General features: G+C 34.4%; 1 protein-coding gene and 1 long non-coding RNA gene across 2 annotated transcripts in view; one reads left to right on the top strand and one right to left on the bottom strand.

Moving 5' to 3' along the window:
• Positions 1-4,383, bottom strand: part of LOC136856447 (uncharacterized) — a 279,926-nt gene extending 275,543 nt beyond the window's left edge. The window contains exons 1-2 of the long non-coding RNA XR_010858333.1: positions 4,323-4,383; positions 3,815-4,000 (exon numbers count right to left, since the gene is read on the bottom strand). This is a non-coding gene — a long non-coding RNA (uncharacterized lncRNA). The remainder of the gene's footprint in view (positions 1-3,814; positions 4,001-4,322) is intronic.
• Positions 1-13,339, top strand: part of LOC136856446 (small ribosomal subunit protein eS8-like) — a 192,820-nt gene that overhangs the window by 98,094 nt on the left and 81,387 nt on the right. The window lies entirely within an intron of this gene.

The following is a 13,339-nucleotide window of genomic DNA, read 5'->3' as shown; positions in this document are numbered from 1 at the left end:
GCTGTGACACGTGGCAACCGTAACTCTCGGTTATTCCGTAAGCTTAAGACTTTATATTTAGGTTCACTAAATGCCTGGAGGAGCATGTTGCATGGCGAGGTCAAATGAATTCCCACGTCAGCTGCCCTTTAGTGCATGCCAGACAACGGCTTTATCAGTTACTGAGCTGAACACAAACGAAATGTTGCTCAACAGATAACCTTACTCTTTTCAGTCACTGCTGGAAACGGTCAGAAATGAGAGAGTATTCATGTGAGCACTGACAAAATAGCACCATTACATGTTAGAGAGCCAAGTTTTGAACATATATTAGGTTGGAGAAAAACTCTTATTGACAAATATCTGCATTTGTCGTATTTTACAAATAACATACTGTAACATCATATATTCCAACAAATATCGCCTATAAAAATAGTAGAGATACTAAAATGGCTGATGTCTAACCTGATTGCTGTGTTTTGTAAACCTTACCTCCTTTGCATCGATCTCAAAGCGACCATTTCAGGTTTACACTAGAATCTCTTTTGTTGTGGAATGTTATGATGACACTCACTAATTCTGAACTGAACTCCCCCAGAAAATTTTCTTATCTGGGAACAAACAACCTCCCGAACAAACAAATAACACACTGTAGCCAGTGCTATCCGTGCAAATAAACAAAATATTACGTCTGAGTAAACTAATCATAATTTCAAACACCCTTCGAACAAACCAAAAAACCCAACATTCACATGACCGGCTGAGTCCGTGCGTGAAATAGAATCACACACACACACACACACACATATATATATATATATGTATATATACATATACACACACATATATATATATACATATTTTCGTGAACTGACCGGATATAAAAAAAGTCATCTACATACCAAACCATATAACTTTTGGGGCAAAATTCTTGGTAAATTTTTGTCTCAAATTCCATGTAAATATTGAGACAGGAGATAAGTGATTACCCATAGCCATACCAAACTTTTGTAAAAAATTCCCCCATTGAAACAAAATTTACTATCTTTGATACATAACCTTATAAGTTTTGTGAGGTTGCTACAGTTAAGGAATGTCATAACTTTGCTAATTCTTCCTCTAAAAAATTCTAGTAAATCATCTCTGGCATTTGTAAATAAAGAGAGACAATATCAAAAGAACTAACCATAGTAAAATCAAATTTCAAATTCAAACTATTGAATTTATCTATAAAAATCGACATTATTTTTATATTCATATTAGAAATGTTTCCACCACCAATGGTATAAATTTTTACATGACCATTTAGATAAGTTATAGCAAACTGTGCCTGCTGAACTAATGATTGGTCTAATAGGGTTATTGATTTTGTGCGTCTTGACTAAACCGTGGGAATATGGTAGGGAGGGGCACTGGTGGTAAACTGTTTAATTAAATGGTCAGAGCCCAGCAAAATGGATTTAATTGTTGTTTGCTAAAGGTAGAGTTAACTGTCTGTGTAGGATCTGACCTCAGTTTTCTATAAGTTTCACTATCATTCAATAATGTTATTTATTTTACGTAGTCACTTTTATTCATTATTACCACTGCATTAGACGTCTGCCTGTGTTCGGGAACATTTGGGGAAGAAGCCTTGGCCGTAGCACCATACACAATACCTTTACAAATATTGATGTCATCAGGACACAAACCATAACTAAATTTTTCCAAATAACAAAATGATTTTGAAACGTTAATATAGTCTAGGTTACCGTCAAACGCAAAACTTAATCCATATCCCAAGTCGCTGCCATAGCACTATCCACTGGTTTGTCTTATAAATTAACGATAAAGGATTCACGTTGGCATGTTTAGTCAGTCGCTTTCAGCAATAGATTCTTCAGCCGTTAAACTTCTTTCCAAGACAGTTTGCAACACTTTCTTAGTTTACCATAAAATAATCCAGCATCGTTTCTTCAACTCTCAAGGAACAGTCCAGGTAAAGCCATACCGTCTGCTTCAAGTGTACTAAAAGCATCTTCTTCGCACATTTATTTCGATATGCTTTTGAAGCATGATCCGTTGAAAAGTCGTCAGACCGCTCTGCTAAACGAGAATTCTCGCGGTAAAATCGACTTGGGCATCACTTGCTCACATACAATTCCGTAAAAAGCTGAGTCCAGAGTTTCAGCTTGTGAGCTTTGGTAAACGGCTTTACGATATGGATTAAGTTTTGGTGTTTCTGACAGTAACGTAGACTATGTTAACATTTCAAAATCATTTTGTTATTTGGAAAAATTTAGTCATGATTTGTGTCCTGATGACGTAATATTTACAAGGAAGAACAACATCCGTGTGCTACGACGGCTGAAAGCAAATTGGAATGTTTACATCCAGGCAGGCGGTACTCCGCCTCCCAGACAGTAGTTAACTGCCTAACCACCTTGTTTGAAGTTCAACGGCCGTTTCCAGCCTACGCCTGAAAGTAATCCCTAATGTAAAGGACCGAGGGTTTGTATATTGTGTCGGAACTAATAGCCATTTATTTCACCAAGTACTCACCTGACCAGATAGCAAAGGTGTGATATGTTTTGAAGCCACGTTTGTGTTGAAAGACATTCGGTGCACATCGCACAATTTTCTAATCCATGAAGAGAACAAACCCAGGCAGGTTCCGAGAGGGACACCGGCTTCAACCTGCTCTTGAGTTATTTCCTGGTGAGAGAGAGAGAGAGAGAGAAGAAAACTTTAATGTCTATTGTTATATTTATGTACAGTACACAATAAACTGTACAAATATATATATGCTGGATAACTATACATATAATCAGATGCCTGCTACTGATTATCATGCCCTTTAAATCTTTCCACATATTAGGACAAAATTATTAATGATTTTATCTATCTGATTGTTCATGATGCTATGAAGCATTAGGACCATCTAAAATTACAACCAATTTGCTAAGAATAGCTGGAGTACACGTCACTGATGAGATGAATACAATATATGAAAAAATGATAACAGATAAGACTGCACTAGAAGATTTAGGGGGCAAGAAAAAGTATCTTAACCCCTATAATAAATAAAAGGAATAAGAGGTATGACAGTTTAAAATTCATGGAAGACTATTACTGCTAATTTTAGAGAAGGCGCTCGCAGAAATAGAGATGTATTATTAAAAATGACAAGTACTAGTCCAGCTTCATGCCAGGGAAATTAACAACATTGGCAGACTTTACAAGGAGGAAAGTTGTCATCCAAAAAGTTAGAGATTACACCTTATATCTTGTGGACCTTGAGAAGGCATTTGATAGATAGAGCACCAAGACAGGCAATCAAAAGCAGATGGTGCCAAAAGATTCGTATTTCAAGAAACTGGTGTCACAGAACCGTAAGACAAAACTAGAGCAAATTAATTGGCAGGTATTCCAGAAGAATTTGAAATTGCTGTCGGTGTCCATCAACGACCAGCAGGGGAGGCTACAAAGGAGTGCAGGCAGGAGTTTGTATGGGGATTGGAGAGGACGCAAAGGAACAAGTACGGTCAGCAAAGACGCCCCACAGACGCCGTGGAAGAGGTATGAGGGTAGACAAAGAATGTAACGGAAAATATCACAACCGATGCTCTGGAGCGGCCAGATTTAATATAACTGGGAAATGAGGGAACACAGAAGGAGAAATGGCATGCTGTGGTGGAAAGGCAGGTCTGTTTAGACTGCATTAATGGAAAATACAAATACCTCGATAGTAACTGGGGCATAAATTTATAAAATGTAAGTAAGGCCTCTACTATTCTACACAGTCTGCTAGAATCAGAAAGATATAAATATATGAAAAATGATTTTGCAGACTAACCTGTTAAATTTTTGCAAAACTCTACAGGCATAATGTACTGATGAGACTCGGACATAATTCCTCCTGTAGTGGTACCTAACAGCACTGCTGGAAATTCTATGATTTCCTGAAGACCCCCCATGCGTGCTCCATTTTCCCAACAGGTGGACTCAAAGTCTAAAACAACTGAGGAATCAAATTCTTGAGCTGAAAGAGAGAATATCACATAATTTTCCCTTATAATTTTCTGCATAAAAATAAGATTAAAATGGTAACTGACACAAATATTAATCTTTTTCCCAGCACAAGTATAATAAACACAAAGACCTTCAATGCTTACTAGATCATACAAGAGATGGTTTGAGCAATAAAAGTACTTTATTTTTCCTTATTAATTCTTCATACCTTGACCTACTGTTTGCCTGCATGAATATCACTATAATATCTTACAATGACTTTACAAACTTCAAAAATATGAGGATTTCTCTGGAGTTAAAAAGATCTACAACTCGAAAAACACAGTACTCACCAACTTTGCATGTACATGACAGCCCTTCCTTCACTTTCTCTCCTGGACCAGTCCCAACTCCTGAAAATTACATTGAAGCTCAGTATATGCACAACATAGTAAGAACATTCTGAAATTGTCTACTTCAAATTTCAACCACCTGCAGCTGGTGACAAGTTCTACCTCTGGCCAAATTTTCATCAAAATCCATGCATGACTTTTGCACGATCTCCTGGCAAACAGAATGAACCAAAACTGTATCACATACATTTATTGGGGCCATTAATGAGTCAAAATCCTTGCAATTAAATTTAGTCTACCATTATTCTAAAACAGTGAAGTTCTGATACATCATCAGGATTCATACGGACATCTAATCCATTGCACAAATAAACTTAACTGATTTCTAACAAGAGATTCCTAACTCCGATCAGTAGACTAAAGTAAAAATGTACAACATGAACAAATATGACATTTTTATGATAAAATAGTTTTATATATACTTACCAAGTAACTGCATAGCTACTAACTTTCTACACAGAAGTCTAAGAATTCAAATTTCGCGGTGGCGATACTATCGCTCGTTTAGGTGACAAGGTCCACCCCACTTTTGGGACTGATAGGCACAACTCAGCAAAGAGCTTCAATCCTTTTTAGCCCTGGTGTCCATATGAGGGGAGAGGGGGCTCCAATTATGTAATTACTTGGTAAGTACATATAAAACTTTATCATAAAAATGTTGTTTTTATATAAGTGACTTACCAAGTAATTACATAGCTGATTCCCTATTGAAAGGAGGTGGGAACATGGACATTAAGAAAGTAATGACTATGAAACAGAAGAGGTTGCTAGCATCAGAATAATGCCTGTTGTTCCTTACCTGGTAAGAGAGCTCCTGCAGACTGGTACTACCTCTGGGCGTGCTCATCTTAACCTGGGGAGGACGTGGCAGTATGGCCAAGATTGCCTACACTTCAGTAGGATCTCACAGGGCAAAGTAATCTCTCTTCCTCCTTTGGACCAAGAATGTCCATTAAATTCTTGGCGGCGAACGATCAAGGCCAGAGATTGAAGACATCCTCATTCTTGGCGAGGAAACCCAGAGAGAGAGAGCGGACAGTGTCCTCTTGACATGATAGTGAATCCTTGCCAGTAAACCTGAAAATAAAAGTATATAAATTACTTATTCACAAAATATTTGATACAAATATTAATATATAAATAAGTCTTAAACTGCATGGATTGATCAACTAACTTATGGCCACTAAAGCAGGCTTTAAAACTGCATGGAATTTATGCTTTACAATTCATCTGAGGGAAATGATAACCACTCCCTGAAGTTTGTCATATTTTGACAAAAACTGAATCATTATTTACTGCTATAGTTCAAAGCTAACACAATCATTAATGCTGTGTCCTTCTACACAAAAACAAATCTACCTTAACACTTTAGGTAAAACTTTATAAAGTTACAATTTTGCCATATTAGCTATGGAGTTGGGGTTACTGTCTTGACTTATAAGTCGTTATTTGATGAACAGCTCTTTCCAAAAATGTAGTTACAATTTCATAGCATGTACTGGCAACTTATGAAATAATACCCCACTTTAAATAACCATAAAATAATGCCCAATGCAACTAACAATAATTAGCCTATTATGTTAACTTCTGACATTAGGTTAAATAGCCTACAATCTTGTCTAATAACATACAATTTGTCTAATAAAGACTTTAACAGCTATTTGTCAGTAAAACAGCAAAAATGTCAAACTATTCATGCCTATCCTACAGACTAACCTTGGAAGTACCTTAAGTATTAGACTTTGCCTATTTGGCTGAAATTATTCATGTAATAACCTCTACAATATACAGATACATTTTAAAGCATATTAAGTATATTTATATGAATATAATTAAAGAAATATGAATATATTTCGTGATTTAAGGTCATGATTAAATACGCTATTCGTCCTTAACCATGAACCCCGTAAGCTGATATGATTAACTTCGACCAATACCACATACGATATTAACTTTATAGTGACATAACCACGATTATAATTTGAGTTAAAGCACTATAGTATTGTGATTTAGTTCTTCAATATACCCTTGAGTCACTCAAATCAGTAATTAAAGTCTATTTTACGCTTAATTATGCCATGTTGACATCGGCCATTGTCTCAACCGCGAACCCAAAACTTAATACAATTAACACTAAAACGCCAACTGGTCGTTAATTACATACATGCCGTAATTATTAACGTCAATAGTTCATTCCCGTGTAATTATAATAAAATTATATCCGTCATTCACTTCAAAATTTCCTTTCACGACAAATTTAAGCGTAAATGCGTCCAAGGCAGAACCGCCATGTCTTCCTCCCGTCTCTTCGAACTCGGCGGTTTTATGCCTCAAATCACCTAAACACGTCATTTTTATCGCATTTTCATCGTGTTTATTTAATCCCGCCATGTTTATATATACTTGGTTGTTGATAAAAATCGTTTTTTCTGCGAAATAACGGCAAATAAGAGCCGAAATTTTCGGTAATACACTTTGAAAACAACGCGTGACGTCGTGGGAAGATGGTTGCTAGGCAACGGGAGAAGACGCGGGGAAGAACACTTTTTGAAAGTAAATAAAAGAAAAAAGGGAAATCAAGAGATAATAAAGACATTCAGACTTGATGAATTATAATATTTATAACGAATATTTAATAATAATCATAATTCTTAGGTATGTTTAACCGTATGTGGGAGCGAACACGCTACAAGCATCCAAACATTAGAAAGATGGCCCCCTATGTTCTTACCACTCACAAGTTCTCGTACAAAGGTACAGAAAATCAAAAGAAAATACGAAGATAATTAAGATATTCCGATCTATTTTGTTGTAAAATAATAAAACTCTAATCAATAATAAATTTAAAATTTAAAATTATTTGATCGTAAAAGCGCGCGAACTCGCTAAGACTACTCGAAAACGTTAGAAAGCTACCACCCATTTTGCTATGGGACCACATTCTTTCTAGCTTTCGAGTTTGAAATATTTACGATAAATAACAATTATAATAAAGTTTATGGCCAATTAATGACTAATAAACTTCATAAATTAAGAAAAGAAAGAGGCATAAACATTCTATATTCATTTTAGTGGAAGATTAAACCCTCTTCTTCTGTTTCTCTTCAGTACATTGGCTCCTCTTGTATTTGCCTTCGTCTTGCATCACATTTATTTGCATATATCTATATTTAACATGTTTATTTGCACGCCTGTATTGTTATCGTACTATACAAGTAATTAACGAAATGTAAAACATATATGAAAATTAGTTTTAGCGGTAAAACAATAATTATTTTGTATTCGAATTTCAAATTAAAGAAAACTGAATAATGGTAAACTCAAGTAAAATGACAGCTTTGTTTGCATCAGGGATGAGTAACAACGAACCTAAAAGAAACCCTCGTAATTCCCTCTACGCTAGTATTTGAATCATTTCCATATAACTTATGAATGCATTTATTATCATATTTAATATTTATACTCAATATTATATTCATCATGTGTTTAAGATTGATATTCTTCGTAATTAACTTTTGGTTCGTCAGAATCACGAAATTTACGGGGTCCGCGACACTATAGCCTCCTATTGGCACTTTAAGTAACTAAAATAACAAAAAAAAAAATAAAACAAATATATAATAATAACTGACAACTTTATTTGGTTACGTAAACATTTCACCTTCGATTTCACGTAAATAGCGAAGAATTTAAAAATTTAACGTAAGATTTATATTCTAAAATCATTCTTATTTTCTTTGGCACCAAATATTATTCTTTATTTTGGCTAAAAACTCTAAAATAAATCACTTTTAAAATCATCATAGAGCAACTATTGAACTGCGTGCTTTTTTAGTGTGTAACTATTGTATAATTATTACTAATTATTATAAGAAAATAATTATATTAATTATTTGGATAGAAAAATAATGAAAATATAAGAATATTATATTTAATAATATTTAAAGCTATTAGTAAAGGAGAATTTTGGATAAATACAAGAATTTTAAAAGGTATTTTCCCTTTATAGTTTGGTAAAACAGACAGTCAGGCAATCTTCGAAACTTGACAGAAAATTTAAAGTTAAACATCAAACCATATTTTAAAATTCAATAACTAAACATTTTAAGAGTACTTAATCAAATAATATAAAGTATTAATAAATATTAAACCTTTAGAACTGAGACTTTTTAGTAAAATCTTTATATTTTTGGGAGATTTCCTCGAGTCTTTTTGTAAAATATTTCCAAGACGTCATTGAATGGGAAACTGGAATAAAATAGCATTGAATTCGTCACGTAGAATATTTATTCAATTTGGGGATAAATTTGCACTAAATATTTATTAAATAATATCTTCAGGCCCAAAAATGAGTCACCACTACACCATTTAAAATATATACGTTGTCGGTGTTTAAGTCATAAACTTTAAATAATTCATACATTTTATTATTCTTGTATATAAAGGTTTTGTTGCTTTTGTTGTCCTTGGCAAATGTTAGTTTTTGTCAGTAGATGGCGTTGTCGTTTTGTCGTTCTCTTTGTTCCATATTCCTTGGAAAATTGTTTTCGCTTGTGGTTCGTGTTTTAAATTCACTTCCACCTGAAGCATTCCCAATCTCGGACCATTTTATGTACCCTGACGAATCTGCCAGCTAAGCTTGTCAGAATGAACTGTACCTGCCATTTGTAATCTTAATGGACGCTTCCACTAAACATCATAATGTGGAGCCATAATTCTTTACCTTCAAATATACACAAAGGAAAGTTTGTTTAAAGTGAATTTTTTATTTATTGAATTATGTAAACTGTTCATCTAATCAGCCTTATGGTTTATATTTTATTAAACCATTTTTCATTTAGAATATGTTGTTAAGGTTTTTTTTAAATAAAATATAAAAATGTTTATATCTTTGTTTCCACCATAAATACTGTATTTGGAAGTGATTTCTCAAACATTTTAGTAATTTGAGGTAGTCGAGGTGCCTTAAGTTAAACATCACTATTGCCATCAATTGTTTACATCTTATAACCCTTTAAAACCTCGACATACGTCAAATAATGATTTTTAAAATTATGGCAGTATCTTGAAACTATGTAGAATATTATCCATGATTTAAAGTATTATTTGTAAAATATCTCTCTGTTTAATATAGAATATGAAATATGAAATTAATGAGGACTCATTGGCTATCAAAGGTGATTCGTGGAATTTACAAAAATCCTTGATGAATTATGTATAAAATAATTAATGGCAGCTTTTGTAAATCACATAACTCCAACCCTTTTGATACATAATAAATTAAAGCTTAAATCTTTCAATCTAATTTACATTAAATCTAGAATGTACAAGAAATCCTATATTTATATGAAAAATAAATATATTTTATATTGTAAGAGCCTGACGCCGTCTCTTCCAAACACGTGCGTGGTCGAGCGTTCGTCAATCGTCATCCATCGGAGGGGACGAGACAAAACAACAGCATCTCGTTTTCTTTCTCTAACGGAACGCGATTTCAACCATACAATATTTCCGTCTGTTTCTCCCTAACCATTGTTGTCTTGATTTATGTACAATCACCACTACTTGCATTGCCATGCAAGCATTCTAATCATGTAAACATAATTTTCCACCGAATCTTCTGTATCAAACTGTATGTTTGTTTCTGCTTGTGAAGACGCCAAACATCTCGCCATTTCACATATATTATGCTACTGCATTGTATTCATTAATCTGTCTTGAATCTCATGCAATTGGCCACATGTAGAATTTCCTGGCCTTTCCATCGATATATGTTTCGTCACCGTATGTCAATCATGTCTCTCAATATCGCCATCTGTTTGTCTGCCGACAAACACAGATGCCCGGTTCTGTACCTCTGTTCTTACCTGTCTGTGTGTAGACGCTACCTTACCGCTCGCACACGTCAATAACATCTCCGAAGACTCTGTACATATATTTACAGGCTGCTCTAGAAGCAGGGCCCGTGCTGGCACAAGACCAGCTAAATCTAAAACAACAACAACATCTCAGTAAGGAACAACCAGTTAACACCCAGCCAGTATGTCGCTCAATCCCCAGACCTTACATATATAATCATGAAGCTACAAATGTTGTTTAATATCCAATTCACGCTACTTCGGGAATTTCGCCGATGGGGAATTTTCACCGAAGGGGAATTTTATAAGTGATAAGTGGATCAGTACTGCCGGGTCCCGATCCTCGACACGATACTTTCCAACAACTCCAGTCGATGGTCAAACCACTGAGCCACCACCCGGCGGTACTGATCCATTTATCACTTATAAAATTCCTTCGATGATAATTCCCCATTGGGATATTCCCGAAGTAGCGTGAATTGATATCAAACTACATTTGTAGCTTCATGATTGTATTTAATCATGTGTGATAAAAATTTCATATACTGTATATAAATATATAAATGTATATATATAATATATATATATATATATATATATATATATATATATATATATATATATATATATATATATATATATATATATATATATATATTGTTATGAACTCCCTTTATTAATGCAAGAGCCACAGCAAATCTTCCTTTATATTATGCAGATTCACTTCTCAGAAGCAGTTGCCAAAATAGACAAAGATTCCGGACAAAAAAATAACACAGATCTCAAGCAAGAAGCGACACCCAGGAGAGGGGAAAGCAAACGAAGAACAAAAACCTTAACAATTAATTTATTAACAATAAGTAAACTTAAACATTACAACGGAACGTCCCCAAAAACTGATCTAGGGACAGGAAAACTCACTTGCAAACAAAATCTGAATCACTACCACCATTCTCCTAGCTAACTATCATATCCAGTAGAATAAGAGAAAGAACTAGTAGGAGGTAGAAAACAACACTTGTACAAAATCGGAATTTCAACTATCACACGATAGAAAGAGGCATAAGTGAGGTAAAATATCCTTAAACCTAATATTTCTAGTACATAATAAACAATAACAAGGAAACCATCACCGTTTCACTGAAGAAAATATAAATATTAAATAGCTTCTTTAGCTAAGTAAATCTGTCCTTAAGGCAGGGATTTCACGTCAAAACACTCGGAAAAAAAATAAACACAAGGGGGGCGAGTGAGATGACGATGGTCCTGGCGATGACCCAACTATCCAGTATGGCGAGTATCGATATTAATATAACAAATAGCGAAGAATTGTGTAGGTAAATCTCACCTTCTTCGAACTCAGAGGGCCTCCTGACGACTCCAGGAGACAACGCCGCTACGCACTCTCAGGTGGGCAAACAGGTTGACCCACAGCACAGCTCAAGGCAAGAGGGCGCAAGGCAGACCTCAACACTGCAACTCAGCACAGGATACTGTCCGTAGGAGCGTGCTTACGATACTCTCGGGACACGACCCGAAGAAAAGCAGAGACCTGTGATAATATTCCAGAGGTCAGCGAGTGCACAAAAAATAGCAGGGTGGCGAGATCTCCTCTCAGTGGAGCTGAAAACCAATCCTTTCGTTAGAACAGGCAGAATGCCACGTCAGGTCAGGAAGACGGGAGAACAATAGGGGAAACTAGCGAACCAGCAAAGACAGAGAACAGCACTCCCGCTCGTAGAACAACACTCCGCTTGTTGAATATGAAAGGATAAAAACAAATGGGTGAAATACTACAATACCAAATATGATAACACCTCAAGAGGGGAGCTAAAGAAAGCCCAACATCAGCTTTGTAGGACTTTTTTAAAGAAAGTGAAAATTTACGTTAAAAATCAATGAAATAATTCAACAGATTAAGATAATATATATATATATATATATATATATATATATATATATATATATATATATATATATATCAATATATTAATATATATATATATATATATATATATATATATATATATATATATATATATATGCATATAGTCTCGAACTTGTAAGGAAAGACGCCATTATTACAATACGTTTATTATGCCGACGTTTCACGACAATTGCTATAGTCGCATTTTCAAGGCTGCAATGCGACTATACTGATGTTTTACTTTATCATATTTTATTTGTACATATATCCTAAATCTTGCTGTGTTTGTGTATTTTCCTTTGTATTTTAGCCTTGAGGATGAGACAAGGATCTCAAACGTATAAAGGAAAACCATGTACCAAGCTGTCTGCTTTAGTGCCTTCTTGCTATATATATATATATATATATATATATATATATATATATATATATATATATATATATATATATATATATATATATATATATATATATATATATATATATATATATAATATATATATATATATAGTATATGCAGTGAAATTGCAGTAAAAAAAAAATACAGATAGTTACATTGACATTTTTTCCCAGGATTTCAGGGTGGAGCAAGTGCCCCCTTACTACGTGCTGGCGCCCAAGAGAGGCCCCAGATTTTGCGTGTTGCCAGCATCCCTGCATCGAAAATCCTCGTCTAGATTTACGATTTTCATCCACATATTATATGTCAGACAGAAATTAGTTATAAATTAGTTTAGAATATAATACAAAAATCATAATTTTGAAGAATACTAGATTTAAGCTGTATACAAAATATGAATACAATAGTTTTTTCCAAGAAAGTTGGGTGACGTCATAGTTGGGCCATAACTATGACGTCACTCATCAAATAAATTGACTTCGACTTTATCTGATAATACCAACAGTTATTCTCTCTTCGTTATGGCAGACGTATTGTTGACAGATACTTACCTTTCTATATAGAACATTTAACTTAAATATCGTCGTATCTCTAATGGGATAGATCGTGTTCAGCAGTGATTGGTGGTTGTCCTTTCTGACGTCATCATCTAACAGCCAATGAGCAGACTCTTTCGTACCACAAATGATAATGAACAGGTTCCTGGGAACAAATCTTGAAAATCTAAGTGAACAAATTTCTTCTCTCTCTCTCTCTCTCTCTCTCTCTCTCT

The sequence above is a fragment of the Macrobrachium rosenbergii genome, chromosome 35 (genome assembly GCF_040412425.1).
Source record: "Macrobrachium rosenbergii isolate ZJJX-2024 chromosome 35, ASM4041242v1, whole genome shotgun sequence".
NCBI classification, from domain to species: domain Eukaryota; kingdom Metazoa; phylum Arthropoda; class Malacostraca; order Decapoda; family Palaemonidae; genus Macrobrachium; species Macrobrachium rosenbergii.
Note: the sequence above shows the minus strand (reverse complement) of the source record. Positions and strands in the feature narration are given on the sequence as shown.